The sequence below is a fragment of the Idiotropiscis lumnitzeri genome, unplaced genomic scaffold, assembly GCF_059441095.1.
Source record: "Idiotropiscis lumnitzeri isolate Australia: NSW breed Sydney's pygmy pipehorse unplaced genomic scaffold, RoL_Ilum_1.0 HiC_scaffold_349, whole genome shotgun sequence".
Classification (NCBI taxonomy): Eukaryota; Metazoa; Chordata; class Actinopteri; order Syngnathiformes; family Syngnathidae; genus Idiotropiscis; species Idiotropiscis lumnitzeri.
In genome coordinates this window covers 19,352-33,069 of record NW_028283887.1, presented here as the reverse complement: position 1 = coordinate 33,069, position 13,718 = coordinate 19,352, and the positions used below count along the sequence as shown (strand labels likewise).

At 41.6% G+C, this 13,718-nt stretch overlaps 1 protein-coding gene across 4 annotated transcripts in view; it reads left to right on the top strand.

Moving 5' to 3' along the window:
* Positions 1 to 268: 268 nt before the first annotated feature.
* The window catches only part of LOC148314269 (intraflagellar transport protein 20 homolog), a 29,196-nt gene continuing 15,746 nt past the window's right edge, over positions 269 to 13,718 (top strand). The window contains exons 1-2 of one of the 4 annotated variants that reach the window (XM_088287709.1): positions 270 to 1,020; positions 13,270 to 13,331. The gene's annotated coding sequence lies outside the window, so the exon portion shown is untranslated. Of the gene's footprint in view, positions 1,021 to 13,269; positions 13,332 to 13,718 lie in introns of all 4 variants that reach the window. The other 3 variants (XM_088287711.1, XM_088287708.1, XM_088287707.1) reach the window with 3 other exon arrangements.

Sequence of the window (13,718 nt, the reverse complement as noted above, 5' to 3'; positions counted from 1 at the left end):
GCTCTTCATTTTCAATGGATCTCAAGAGTCAAATCAATCACTCTACATTCTCTCAGAAGTCGACTAGCGATGCGATTACACACACCACCTTTAATATTATTTCTAACCCGACCAATTGAATTCCGGTTCAGCGTCATGGTGAGTTTTATTCTGGAGGGGGTTTTCAATGCTCGTCTGCGACCTATTACCGTAATGCCTAATATGAAAGCAACGAGAAGGAATTATTGGCGACTGGCTTTACTTTCTCTTCTCGAGATGAGGCAGGCTTGACCGCAGTGTTCCACACTAATCAGCAGCTCATGCTTAAAATGCTTCCACTCACAACTGCGGAGAAAGTGGTACTGCCCTGCATCTGGACGCTTGAGGAATAGAAGAGCACGTTATAGTTGTTTATATTGTGTAATTTTCCTCTTTCTTTCCCTCGCGAGGCAGTCCATTATTTCCCATCTTTGTGGTACTTGATGCACTGTCGGACTATGTCCCAAGTCGGAGCGCCTAGTGTGCACTGTGAATTTCCGAACGGCAAAGTTCAGCTACACACTTAATATTCGAACGGTCGGAGTGAACCTGTGCGTTCTCTGAGGTATTTCCGAACGTACCCCTAGGGTAGATAAGACACGACACTTTTCAGTTGCGTCCCAACGTTGACCCTAAGCTAGGAGGGGCAAAGTCGTCAGCCCACAGAGAGAGAGACAGAGAGAGAGAGATGTAAACTGTATTCTCAAGATCAACAAAATAGTATAACTCATGAAATCTGTTGACATATGAGCAATTTAAAATTTGTTTTCAACATCAATGCATCGCCTATGACGGCCAAGTAGACCTTGTCATCATGGCCGCCACATAGGCACATCGTTTAGCCAGGATGCTACGTGTGCTGGAGTGGTGTTTATATCTGCGGCAGTCTCGACCAAGAGATTTCCGGGACGTTTCTAACAACCTTTACAACGGGAAATACTGGTTCGAACCGAGACGTTATTGGACTCTTATACAGTTAAGCACCGCACAACATCGTTACAGGTAAGCATTAGATACAGTTATTATTTACACTTCCACACGTTACAGGTAAGGTTTAACTTGCTATAGAGATTTGGCTGGCAACCTGTTCAGGGTGTCCCCCGCCTCATGCCCGAAGATAGCTGGGATAGGCTCCAGACCCCCCGCGACCCTTGTGAGGAGAAGCGGGGATCGATGAGTTTTGCTAACGCCGTCATTATTTACACTGAAGTTTTAGAGGAAGGTATTCTTTGCTCACCTTGTTTGACGTGACTGTATGCCACGTATTTCCGCTGTATAGACTCACAGCCTGGTTGATTACTTCTGCTCTGTTAATTTCTGAGCAAGACTGCCTTCTCCACAAGAATATTGTCTTATAACCAGGGTTGCGCATAACAATTGGGTTGTTCTTGTGCTCATTTTTGGTACAATCTAAACGATTTAATGTAAAGCTCGTCATCAAAGTTCCGGTGCACATCTGCCCACTTCAACATTGAAAATAAATAATCGACACATAATTTCGGGTTTTATGCGTACTAAGTTTTTTTTTCCTGCCCATAGACGTTCACTATAGAGAAAACGCCTCAAAGTGGTTTACTGTTAAAAAACAACGACCAATTGCCACCAAAATTGACGTGCAACTCTCCTATGCTCACATGTACGAAAATATAAAAACAATCTCCCCAATATTTTGGATTTTTGGGGCATTTCATTCCTTAACATGAAAAGATGAATAAACTAGATGTCACAATATTGAAACGATCGCACCAATATTTTGTATTTTATGGATATGAACATCTTAATCGGTGCTGCACACATGGGATTTTGCCTAGGTCTGAAAGATTGTGGGAAATATTCTAATTGCACTGCCTATACGTCTCTTAATTCCATTAAATATATGTAAACATGGACTGCACTTCCTAAGGGGACACTTGATTGATCGACTTTGTGCCGCGGATACCTGTTCCCACACATGCCGTTGAATACGTTTGCGTCCGCCACCGCTTGCAGCCAATTCATGAAGCTGTCAGCTAGGGCTGCACGATATTGAAAAAAACTGACATTCCGATTTGGGGGGGTTGCGATCTATATTGCAATATCAATTGTTTGGGACTAATTTGGTTAACTCACCATGATGTCATTGTATTCATATATTATAATTTAAGACAGACTAAGGGGGTTCATCTGTGAATGATCATTGCTGTATATAAAAGGGATCGCGGAGGCCACAGATTATTTATTTAACATTGTATTTCACACTTAAATGTTAACAGCAGCAAAATATTAAACATATTTCACACCAAAAAAATAAATAAAAGCGCAGGTGCACTAGGCCGTCATTTAAAAAATGGAAGGAAAAAAAACCTGAAGCAGAAACATCTGGCTTAGTGGTTGAGTGGTTGTTTCCCAACCAAAAGGTTGTGGGTCCATTCCATTGTGACCATGTCTAAGTATCCTTGAGCAAAATACTTAACCCCCAGTTACTCCTGATGGTATGTCATCAGTAGGTAGATAGTAGGTAGATACAATACATCCAACCATCCTTCCATTATCTATACCGCTTCTCCTCACTAGGGTCGCAGGGGGCGCTGGAGCCTATCCCAGCTATCTTCGGGCAGTAGGCGGGTTACACCCTGAATTGGTTGCCAGCCAATCGCAGGGCACACAGAGATGAACAACCATCCGCGCTCACACTCATACCTAGGGGCAATTTAGAGTGTTCAATCGGCCTGCCATGTATGTTTTTGGAATGTGGGAGGAAACCGAAGTACCCGGAGGAAACCCACGCAGGCACGGGGAGAACATGCAAACTCCACACAGGATGGCCGGGATTGAACCCACGACTGATGCTGTCTCTCACTGTGAGGCAATCGTGCTAACCAGTCAGCCACCATGCCGCCAGATATAATGCAATACTTTGTTTATATAACGCATTTTACAACAGTTGGAGCTGTAACAAAGCACTTTCCATATGGAGGTATTAGTGTGAAGCGCCTTGAGTACTGTAGGTCGTTGTAAACAAATTAGAACAAAAATATTAAAAATAAAAGAGCAAGTGCAATATTCCCCAGCAAAGTTGTAAATATCTTAAAAAAAAATACTATATATGACAAATTATAATATGAGCAGCTGTACTCTACCCGCACCGTTTTGATTCACAAAATTACCTGCCTTTCTGACAGATTATTAAAGTCAAAGTAGAACTGAGAACAATTCCCTTCTCAGTCTCACAGGATTCTGTCTAAGAATACCAGTTTATCCACCATTGCTTGTGACAAGAATGTTGGGAAGTGACAATGTTCTCACTTGTACTAAAAAGCCTCTCCAATGGGGAGCTTGCAGCAGGAATGCATAGATACCTGTAGGCAAGCTTGGCGACTCGTGGAAAGTTTACTTGGTAGGTTTTCCAACATACAAGTGCATCCTCATCTTTGTCTATGTAAGGTGTTCGCAGATAGTTGTTAAACTCTGCCTCCACAGACTCCCTTGGGGTCAGAGAGGAGGCACCTGTTGCTTCAGATCTACTCAGTAATGACTTGAATAAACTTCCAAAGGACTTTTTGGCTTTCTTTACCTGAGGCGGGTCAGCAGCTATGGGATCCTCTTCAGTGCTGCAGCTAGATGTCTCCTGGGCAATCAGCTCTGTGGTCAGTCTGACCTTGATTAGAGTCTTTTTGTCGGTAGAGAACTCGTACAGTAAACGAATAAAGCATTGATGATTTTGCCAGGCCTTTTATGTGTGCAAAGTTTCATGAGTTTTCGTGCTTATTTAGACCGTCAAAATTTTCTTTTCTTGGCAAACTGTGCGTCGACAAGCCCACAGTTTTTCGTAAAAAATCACAAATTTTATATTTTGACATCAATACTATGAGGTAGATCTTTTTAACCTGTTAGGAGAAAAACATCAAATAATTAACTATTTACTTCCTTTAGCCAGTAGGTGGTACTGCCACCACAATGAAAAAGAGGTTTCTATTTGTCTTCGGGCCTGTACTATTATCAAATGTGAGAAATCTTCACGAAAAATTATTGTGTATTTAAAGTTAGAGCAGCTTTTGTCATAGCCACGACAAACTTTAAATGAAATAAAAATGGCAGACTTCCTGTGCAATTTAGCATATGGCTCCAAGAGGCTTTTTTTGTAGGTCTTGGCCTTGTTGTATTGTATTTTATTGTACATACTCCATCAAATTTTTGAAGAGCAATGTGAAACATCCGGGGTTGCTGCTTTTAAAATTTCTAGGGAGCGCTAGCAATGTGATTTTTGGCAGGCATTTTAGATCTAGTCTTTGTCTTTCTGGCGAAAATGAAGTATTGAATGAAAAATTAGTTTTCGTCACATTTAGGCATTCCGATCCCCGTTTGTTTGAGTCTAGTTTTAGTCACCAGAAACAGAAAATGCTTTTAGTCTATTTTAGTTGACGGAAATTCCCCAAAAAGGTTTTGGTCTAGTTTTCGTGAATTTAGTCGACGTAAACTCAAAAAGGTTTTTGTCCTTTTTAGTTAAAAATTTGCATATTTTAATTAATTAACGGGCTGAATTTTACTGCCTGCAGTACATTCAGTCGCCACTATGGGCACCACATTGTTTTTTTTCTTTATTCAGTTTAAAAGGCTTAAACAGACGTAAAAACCTGTGAAAATCAGTCATTAGTTGGAAGCCTGCTACATATCGACAATTTGAGTTTGTTTTTGAATCTCAGAGGTTCCAAATTTTTATTCAAGCACACACACAGTACACCATGTAGTTTTATGAAGTGAACATTATTTGTTTAAATCAACATGGGAATTGTGAATACAGTAAGTATTCCCACCGACATACCTCTGTCAAACGTAAATTCCCTCACCCGGAAAAAACGTATGCATTAAATTTTATACTACTATATTACATTAACGATCGATTCCTCACAAAGAAAATTCAGATATTTGGAACCCGGAAGCCATAGCGAAGCCTGCAGGAACGCAAACTCAAGCAGTTCCTGCCATGATCGGATCCAAAATGGCGACATGTAAATGACGTCTTTGGCAGGCGTTTTACTGAAATTTCAAAAGATTTAAAATCTATTCATTTACATTTATGTCTGTAGATTAGGGCTGCACGATTATGGAAAAAAAAATAATTACGATTTTTCAGACCAGTATTGCGATTGCGTTTTGATTTTTGTTTTTTTTTGTATTTTACACGTTAAAATGCATTAAAATGCTACGATTGTCCGTCAGCTTAGTTTAAGTAATTTGATCAATCTTATAACAGTACAATTCACTAATGTCACAATTTGATTAAAAGCTGAAGGTGAATCTGCCAAGGTGTGAGCTTTGCCAATAAAAATAATACATTTGGGTTCAGGGTATGGTGAGATTATAATATACTAAAGTTGCATATCCAGAATAATATCACAGAATAGACAATAACACACCTATTATTTATTTTTTGCCAGCATCATTAAAATCAAACAAGGCAACGCAAACCATAAATAACTTAATGTAAACAATCTTCAAGTATCAAGTGTAAACATTTAATCAGGTCAACAATGCACACTGGTATGCACTTATTCTAAGTAAACAAACCTACAAAATTTACAATTTCTTTCACAGTAGATGAACTGGATCAAATACTAATAAGATAATGATAATTCTTTTCTTACAGGCTTTTTAAAAAGTCGTTATTGAAACTATCCTAAATTGCAAACATTTTTGGAACAGGAACAAAAAAGTGCTTCTGCAAGATGAGAGGAAATCAGAATATAAAGTGTAAAACTCTTGGGTTTTTTGGGCCTAGAAAAGGCAGCATATCAGTCATTGCTGGTATCAGACATGCACGATCACTAGTTGCAATGTTGCCATTAGTGCTGAAAAGACGCTCTGAGAGGGAGCTTGTCACTCGTATTGCGCATCTACTTCCGAGATAGTTTTCCGATGCATAACGCGAATGTTACTTTCATAACGCAAATGCAACTGTTAGCTTAGCACGTGAATGACCGCTCGTTGTTGCCTCCCCTTCATCTGTATATTTCGAACCTGTTTGACAGGCTTCACATACAAATTGTGGTGGTGTTTTAAATGTTGAAATATGTATATATCTGGCGTTTCTATTTTTTTTTTTTTTATGTGGTTAATTTTTGTCAAATCCGCCGTACGTCAAAATAATAGACGTACCTTTAGCACGAGCTTCTCCCTCTCCTCCTCTAAATTGGCAGAAGTTACTTTCATTACTTCCACTTTGGTACATGCCCATCACAGGAAAAACCCAAGGTGCACGTAGAGTGTGTTATTGTCGCGCCGAGCTGACTGCAGGCACCGGAACACAGACTAACGAATGTTAGCCAACAACACAAATTGGCCAGCGCCATTATGACCTGAGAATCGACAATTTTGGTTGGCTAATTCATCTATTGGGGGAAAGAGAAAAAAATACAAAACAGCACTGTCTTGCGATTAGATAATTGCACTTCGTCAAACCTCAGTGTTGATTAGATTTCGATTTATCGTGCAGTCCTACTGTAGATCATGGCATCCAAACAAAGAAGAACGGTTATCAACGTGGAAGAGAGTCAAATGCATCCAATTAAGCGAAGTGGGATACAAAGTTAAAAAACAAGGGATCGATTCTGGCTCAGTATGATTCCGGCAGTTTACCTGCTCAGAGGAAATTGCTTGCGGCTTGACAGACCAAGTACAGCAGCGTAAATTAACATGTCCTGGAATACTTTAACTGTTGACGTGCTAAAAACTTCCTGGTAACTGGACCGGTAATTAGTGAGAAGGATAGATCAATAGCGCTATCTATGGGCATAGAGGATTTCAAAGCGGCCTGCGGCTGGCTTCAAAAGTTCATTGCATGACATCAGCTGCGCAATGCCATCTTGTGTGGTGAGGGAGGGAAGAAAAAGCTTAAAAAAAAAAAGCTGTATTTTATTAACATAATTTACGTTCATACAGGTGTTGCGAGCATTGTGACAAGCTTGTGTGTTACGTGTGGGTGTGCGTGCATGTGCGAAGAAGAGTGCAGTGGCAGCACACTTTACACATGTACCGTAGTCGTTTCCTACATAAGGAAATTCTGTTATACGGAAAGAGTGGACAATGCAAATACGAGAATGCTCTAATATGTCATAAGAAAATGAACTATGGTGAAAAGGGGAGAAAAGAACAAGACTACAATAGTGAAATAAAAGCAATCAAAAATAGAGGCTCTTGGCGCGCGCGAGTCTTAACTTTTTCAAAAGGTCGACCTGTGGCTCCATGTCTAACTTCACCCCCTTTTAAAATCAATTCTAATCACCAATTTTGTTTTGTACCCTGATAATTTGCACTCACTCATTCTCCTTGGGATGGATAAGATGTGAGGAGGTTGTCCTGATTCAAGCCTTGTAGTCGAGCTGACCAAGTGGTGGAAACAGAAGGTCTCAGGAACAGTTGTAGGTAAAAAGGAAAAATGAAAAACGCAGAGAAAAATGAAAAAGTGGACTGGCATCACACGTTCATACGTTCGGGAGCGCTGCACTAGGCTGCTTGACGTCTTGGCCCCAGTGGTGGAGGAGCACTGGACAGCGTGAACAGCGCTTGCTGTGGCCAACAGTTTCGTTGGGCTCGGTAAGCGCGCCTTTAAATGCAGCTGGTGTCTTTTCATTCACAATACCGTGCTGAGACCAATGAGCACTTAACTCTGCTCATGGAAAGATTCTTGAAAAACAGCACATGAAAGAAAGGTCCCTGGCTGTGCACCCACGTGGTCGGGAGAGAAAAAGAGACCACATGGCACAAGTAGGCACCAAAAGAAGAGAGACCTCAAAAGAGAGAGAGGAAGTTGGTTCTTCCTTTATACTCTGCCTTGCTCAAGTCAGACCACTCCTGCAGGTTCATGTGAGCATGTGAGGTAGGGACTGGTATGCAAGGTTGGAGAGAAGGAGGAGTGAATGATCTATATAGGTTGGCAAGGCAGAGAGACAGAGATGGGAAGGATGTGCAGCAGGTTAGGATAATAAGGATAGGGATGGAAGTGTGTTGACAGATGCCAGTACTGTCATGGGAAGATGGAAAGAGTACTTTGAAGAGTTGATGAATGAGGAAAATAGAGAGAAAGAGAAGTCGAGGTGACTGCTGTGGACCAGGAAGTAGCAAAGATCTGTAAGGATGAAGTAAGAAGGGAATTGAAGAAGAGATGAAGAGTGGAAAGGCACTCGGCCCTGATGATATACCTGTGGAGGTTTGGAAGTGTCTTGGAGAGGGAGCAGTAGAATTTCTGACTGGGTTGTTCAACAGGATCTTAAATAGTGAGAAGAGGAATGGAGGAGAAGTGTGCTGGTGCCCATTTTTAAGAACAAGGGAGATGTGCAGAGTTGTGGCAATTACAGAGGAATAAAGCTGATGAGCCACATAATGAAGCTGTGGGGATGAGTGGTGGAAGCTAGACTGAGTGTAAATATGAACATCTGTATGTATGCAGCATGGTTTTATGCCAAAAAAAAGAGTACAACAGATGCAATATTCGCTTTGATGATGCTGATAGAGAAGTACAGAAAAGGTCAGAAGGAGCAGCATTGTGTCATTGTAGATCTGGGGAAAGCCTTTGACAGTGTGCCCATAGATGAATTGTGGTTTTGTATGAAGAAGTCTGGAGTAGCAGAGAAGTTTGTTCAAGTGGTGCAGGACATATATGAGGACTGTAAGACAGTGGTGAGGTGTGCTGTGGGTGTGACGGAGGAGTTCAAGGTGGAGGTGGGACTACATCAGGGATCAGCTCTGAGTCCCTTCTTGTTCCCTATATTAATGGACAGGATGACAGACGAGGTTAGACAGGAATCTCCATGGACTATGATGTTTGCAGATGACGTGATCTGTAGTGAGAGCAGGGAACAGATGGAGGAGAAGCTGGTGGCATGGAGGTTTGCCCTGGATAGGAGGGGAATGAAGATTAGCCGTAGCAAGATGGAGTATCTGTGTGTAAATGAGTGGGACCCAAGAGGAAGAGTGAGGTTACTGGCAGAAGAAACCAAGAAAATGGAGGAGTTTAAGTATTTAGGATCAACAGCTCAGAGCAATGGAGAGTGTGGAAAAGAAGTGAAGAAGCATGAGCAGTTGAGTTTCAACTAAAATGAAAGGAAAGATTTATAGAACTGTGGTGAGACCAGTGATGTTGTCGGGTCTGGAGACAGTGCCACTGAAGTAAAGTCAGGAGGCAGAGCTGGACGTGGCGGAGATGAAGATGCTGAGGTTCTCTTTGGGAGTGACCTAAGATGGATAGGATCAGGAATGAATACATCAGAGAGACAGCACATGTAAGGGGCGTTGGAGATAAAGTCAGAGAGGCCAGACTGAGATGGTTTGGACATGTCCAGAGAAGAGATAGTGAGCGTATTATCAGAAGGATGCTGACTTTTCAAGTGCCCTGCAAGAGGTCAAGAGGAAGACCAAAGAGGAGTATTTAGTTAGAGGACATGAAAGTAGTTGGGGTGAGAGCAGAGGATGCAGAGGACAGGGTTAGATGGAGGCAACTGACTCGTAGTGGCGACCCCTGAAGGGAAAAGACAAAAGGAAAAGAAAGAAACCAGTAGGTGGTGCTACCACAAAGATAAAAATAAGTACGAAGATGTAGGGCTGGGCGATAGGACCTCGAATCAATATTGCGATAAATTGAGCAATTTTACCCCGATAACGATAAATGCACGATAAATTCCGCCCGTGGACCAAAATCAAAATAAATGCAGGAAATGCATATTAACTGATTTTTTTTATTGACCAACTGGTACACATTACTTGCAATGAAAAATAAAAGTACAAAAATCATTTGTATAAACATTCCAAATAGCTTGCTTTGCATGACTTGAACAATGTCACAAAGAACAGGAGAAAAAGGGTACCTCTCGCAAAATCGTTTTCTGCAAATAGATTGCGCCAAGATGCTGTAATATGTGCAAAGCCGTAGATTTGTGTGGTCTCTTGTAAACAATATGAATAATGCCGAATAAAAAATGCTGAATAAAATAAAAAAAATGTCAATGCAAGCCAAATAAACAAGTGTGCATCATCAGGAAAATGTGCCGTCTCAAGTACTTTGGTGTGCAGTCGCCACTTGTCGTCAATGTCATGGTCAGGCTCAAACAGTAAATGTTGCAACTCAACCATCGGATGTGGATGCAAAATGCTTGACATGTCTAAGCTCCCGTAGTACGGTTTGCGACAAATATTTTCGGACATCTTGTCGGCTACTTTCATGAACGTTTAAATCCTGTGCGTGCCACTGGAACTAGAGGAGCTAAATCTTTAGATATGTGCTAGGCTATCTCGTCCACCTCTGAGACATTCTCTCGTATGGTGTCGCCTCCGTTAATGGGCTGTTGTCACTTGTCGAACCTTGCTTCTCCCTTTGAACTTTCAGCACAGCATGGTTGTGTTGTGGGTGGTGAAAAAGAAAAGGTTGGACGCGCTGTTTTGGGTGCTTACGACACTCTTTGTCGTGTTCTTTTGCTCAAACACCGTCTTTATGGAACCCAGATGTCGAATTTCTTTTCAGGACAAGCACAACAGGAACAACTACAACTAACGTTACTTCGTCTTCAGCCGTGTCAGCCGCTTCTGGATTTGAATCGCCAACTACGACCGCGTCGTCTGTTTTCTTTCTTTATCAGATGGGTGTAGTCATGTGACTAGACGCGCTGTAGCCGTCTTACAGGGCCATGAACATTGAAGCAGACAGAAAAGACTTCTCTTTTTTCTTTTTCTTTTTTTAAACAGCGAATTTACCGACATGGGCAATATGATGTTGGTCATTGTAATAAATTTTGGTAACAGTAAATTTTCGGTGTATCGCCCAGCCCTACAAAGATGTCTTATGGTGTCTACTATTATCAAATGTGAGAAATCTTTACGAGAAATTATTGTGTAGTTCAAGTTAGGGCAGCTTTTGTTGTCAACGCCACGTCAATCTTTGAAGTGAATTCAAAATGTACCAACTCTGAGTGCAATTTCGTAAATGGTTCCAAGAGACTTGCTTTGGAGGTCTTGAGCATCAAATTTTTGAAGAGTTAGGTGAAACATGCATCCGGTCTGCTTCTTTATATATTTTTAGGGCCCGCTAGCGAGCCATTTTTTTTTAATTGCAGAAGAAACTAAGGAAATATTGATGAGTTTGCCAGGCCTGATTCGTCTGCAGTTTAATGAGTTTTCGTTCATTCATTCAACATCAGCGTTGTTTTATTGACAAACTATGCGAAGCCACGCCCGCAGCTTTTCACGAAAAATGACAAATTTCATATTTTGACATCGTGAAGGCCAAAACCAGGGGTGCTCACTCTTTTTCAGCGTGTGAGCTACTAATAAAATAAGGAAGTCCAAGTGATCTACTTACTTTATTTATATATTTATTTAAAAATAGAATTAGAATTCTTTGCAGTATTTATTGATGCATAACTGCAGGAAACCATATTGCACAATACAATGAATGCACATTTTCTGTCCTTACTTTACTGATGACTTGCATTGAATGGCATGAGTCAAGAATAGAACCCGGACAGAAGCCGCTCCTAGCGAACTTTGCACATGCCACCCAATGAACATTAGGCACGTTAAATGGGTACTCGGACGCAATGTTAACTCATGCTGCGGCTGCTGGTTGTGGTGGACGGCTCCTCCATCCCACGGGTTATTCTCCAGCACCTTCGCGCATTGCCTGCTTCCCCCTTTCCAGCCATTGCGAGACTCCCCGCCACGAAGCCCACCGCAAAACAAAAATCCTCCTCTCATTCTGCATTGAAATACTTGGCTTACATGTTCCCATATTATTATTCGTTTTAGAGTAGACGGAACAAAATGGAAACTGCTACTTTTGCTAGTTAGCGCCCTTGTATGTGCATGCGCGGTGAGGAATGCAACAGGTCTATGACTGGCTGCTCTGCATGCGCTCGACCGACACCCCCTTTGCGAGCTACGGTCAATCGCGATCGACGCAATGGGCAGCCCAGCAAATATGAGGTCGACCTTGTTAACATGCTTGGAGAAAAACATTAAAGAAAATAACTTTGTATTTGCTTTAACTAGTGGTGGCACTACCACTGCAATAAAAAATAAATTTGTAGATGTCTGCACGGCTGGACTATCATCAAATATGACAAATTTCAAGAAGATTGGATCATCTGAGTCATGTTACAGGAGCTTTTATTGCCACAGTGAAATTGTTGCTTGGCGTGAGCACAGATGGTTGTTCGTCTTTGTGTTCCCTGCGATTGGCTGGCAACCAGTTCAGGGTTCAGTTCAGTTTTGCCAACTTTGACAAAATGGACCTTATCCATAGTATACGTACAAATTAGTGTGTCCAAAACATGTATGCAGGTTGGATGGCCTAGTCTCCTAAATAACCCTGAAGGACACTTCTCACCACTTTGACCTTTGTGGCAGCCTTGTGTTCCCTCATCAAATACTGAGGAACTCAGCTCTTGGTTCCACTCATCTTGTTGTAATATTTTGGATTCTGTGGCTCTTTTAAAAATTATGCGGCCAAAAGTAAGACTGGAGCCACGATTTAATGAGAGAACTCATGCAGCTAAACAAGACTGATGCAAAGCCGAACGCAGGTGGAAAAAAGTCAGGCTGCAGGTCTCGTATCAAATCCTAAAAGCCTTCTGGCACAGTTACCAACGCAAGATGAAAATGTCCAAGAGGGAATACTTGTCCAGTTTCATTTAGGCAAATTGCACAGACTCGTCCCCTGAAATGTGCAATAGATTTTTGCATTTTTTTTTTAATGGACAAGTTTACTACAGCTAGGTTTCTTGTATCAAACGCTACATAAGAGCCCCCTGTCCACGTTCCTTGTTCCGCATTGTTGGATTCCTTTGAGACGATCTTGTCATTTTTGGAGGATGTCATTTGCCATATTAAGCCATCCGCCTCATCATATGACGCCGTCCCTCCTCATTTGTTTAAGGAAATTCACCCAAGTATTGGCGAATCGATTTTGGCCATTATCAACAGCAGTCTTGTGGTGTAGTCCCCCAACATTTTAAAGGTGCTGTGGTGCAACCTCTGCTCAAGAAACGTGGCCTTAATCAAGGTGTGCTGTCAAATTTTAGACCCATTTTCAGATTGCCTTTTATTTCTAAAATTCTGGAAAAGGTGGAGCACATACTGTTAAGATCTTTCTTGGAATAACACAATTTCATGGAGGTTTTCCAGTCAGGTTTCAAGAAAATGCATAGCAGAGTCAGCCCTGTTACAAGTTTTGAATTATATCCTCCTGGCAAACGACACTGGAGACTGTTTGTCTTGTCTTTTTAGATCTAACTGCAGCGTTTGACACGATGGACCACAGTATACTTCTGGCTCATTTACAGAACCAGGTGGGCATTATTGGTAGCGCTCTAGAGTGGTTTAGATTTGTTTTACTGGCAAGACCTTTTGTGTTCGCCTCAGTTACTGTGAGTCCTGCTCTGTCCCTCGGTTGTATGGTGCTTCACAAGGTTCTGTTTTGGGGCCCTTGCTGTTTTCGTTATACTTGCTGCCCGTAGGTTCCATCCTATGAAAACAAGGAAGTTCCTTCAATTGTTATGCAGATGACAGTCAGATCTATATCCCGCTGAGCAAAAAAGACACTTTTTTTCTTGAGACCACTCTTGTCCTGTCTAAAGGAAATCAAAACCTGGATGTCACTTAATTTCTTGAATTTCTTTCCTTCTACTTTCAACCCTGTTGACCTTGGCCCACTGGCATCTTATCTAAAGCCAACA